This window comes from Mytilus galloprovincialis, chromosome 11 (assembly GCF_965363235.1).
Source record: "Mytilus galloprovincialis chromosome 11, xbMytGall1.hap1.1, whole genome shotgun sequence".
Lineage (NCBI taxonomy): Eukaryota > Metazoa > Mollusca > Bivalvia > Mytilida > Mytilidae > Mytilus > Mytilus galloprovincialis.
The window spans coordinates 80,924,639-80,926,769 of NC_134848.1; the positions used below are offsets into that span (position 1 = coordinate 80,924,639).

Consider the following 2,131-nt stretch of genomic DNA (forward strand, 5'->3'; position numbering starts at 1 on the left):
AAAATGCATTCCAGCTGAACATGATGTGGTTTTCTTTTTGAAACTCAACATATCGCCGGAAGTGGTTGATTAAATGTAGAATAACAAAAGGCGACGATAGAATACCGTTATTCATTAGAAATAAATCGGTAAAGCTGAACGAACACCGATTCAAAACTGCATGAAACATTTCAACTATTTCTTTTATTTTGTCATTTGTCATTTAAGCTTGCCATTTCATGTAACTCCTTCGGCATGAAGAGGTCATATTTGAGGAAACCTAATTACACGAGCAAACATGCAAACTGTGATTGTTAACAGAACCACACATGGACAAAACTTAACACATGCATTTGTTTCTGATGATTTTATTTATAAAAGAACTTAACAGATTGCAAGCTTTCCATATCTGTGTCGTATCACTGTCAACTACAAAGAGTAAAAAACATCAATTAAAATATGAAAAAAAAATGTTACCATGCTTCTACCAATGATAATTTAAGTAGGTCATATATCTTAAACGTGTTAATATATATCCATCAAAAAAGTAAACGTAACAATAATGCAGTACTGGCCATTTGCTAATTTGTCACCTGTACTTAACAAAACATAAGTCAAATAATTTCAATATATTAATTTCCTGATCGATTTAAGGGAAAAACACCACCTGATTATCTCTTTATAGATAAAACATAATATGGATTGCTCAGGATTTCTCCCACAAAATGTGTACTGGAAAACATTATACAGTATAAAAGAAATGTTTAACTGTTCACATTTTAAATCTGGTTTCATATAAAGACATATAATTCACTTGGAAGTTCACAAATACTACTATTTTGTTTTAAAGGGGAAAAACAAAGATTGTACGGAATTTTAAATAACAATCTAATTCCTTTATTTTTCGAAAATTCAAAACTGAAACATGACTAGACAAATACGTGAATCTGATTGTTGATGATTTACGTCAGTAATTCACAATTAAAGAGGAAATGTCATCGAAAATAGATATAAAAAAACCAACTTACATTTTATATACTTAATAATATCCTCCTTTACTAATTCGTCCCCTGACAACATTTCTGCCACCTCCAATGACACTGACTGGTCCTGTGACAACACCACCAATACCACCGATTGGACCAAGAAGTCCACTACCACCTCCAACAAGACCACTAACACCACCGATGATACCTCCACCACCAATAATACCAGCTCCTCCAAGTGAAGCACCGTAATTTTGGTTGGTTACCCACCATGGCAATAAGGAACAACAAGTATCCAAACTACCAGGAAGGAGTGGTGCCAAGTTACAGTTCTTGTTGAGTTTGATCTGTCCTGGAGCACATTTCAAACTACATGTGCACCATGGTTGACCTCCACCGACAAGTCCTGCAATTTAAACAAAACGTATTAACATCAAGATTTGATATTAGATGAAGAACATATTTAATAAATGAGCTGGAATATTCACTAATGCAGACATATGAATATAAAAAAGAATATGTGGTGTAATTGACAATGAGTTAACTTACTAAGGATCAAATGACACAACATTTAGCAACTTAATATTATCGAACGGTTTCTATAATTGAAATTTGGTAAATTATTTTGAAGAAAATTGCATGAAATTAGAACTAAAATATAAACGAAATTGTCATATTTGTTGATGCTATTGTTCAGAACTATTTTGTTGCTGCTTTTCCCTTATTGATAATATAAATGGTCATTTAGAATGTACCTGTATTTAATCCACCGACCAATCCTCCTAAACCACCACCATTTAACAGAAGTCCACCACCACCGACAATTCCTCCAGATCCACCAATAATTCCACCACCGCCAAGGATTGGGCCACTTGTGATAACTCCACCATTTACAAGTCCTCCTAATAATGGACCTCCTTTGTTTAATGCCGAAACAGAGGCGACAAGCGAAACTAGAAGAAGAGTCAACATATCGATGGGTGACTTTGATCTGTAGAAGATGGTGAAATATATTCAGATATTCATGTCCTTATATACTAGATTTATTGTAAAACACGTGATACCTGGCTCTAAAAAAATGGTTTGATATATTATGAAGAAGGAGATTTATAAAATTGTGGTTTGAAAATAACAGGGTTTTCTTTACAATATATAGCATGCAACTA

General features: G+C 33.5%; 1 long non-coding RNA gene across 1 annotated transcript; it reads right to left on the bottom strand.

Moving 5' to 3' along the window:
• Window positions 1-331: 331 nt before the first annotated feature.
• LOC143051423 (uncharacterized) lies at window positions 332-1,913 on the bottom strand. The gene is made up of 3 exons (XR_012970762.1): window positions 1,721-1,913; window positions 1,008-1,371; window positions 332-408 (listed from the first exon to the last, which is right to left on the bottom strand). It is a non-coding gene; the product is annotated as an uncharacterized LOC143051423 (long non-coding RNA).
• Window positions 1,914-2,131: the final 218 nt, after the last annotated feature.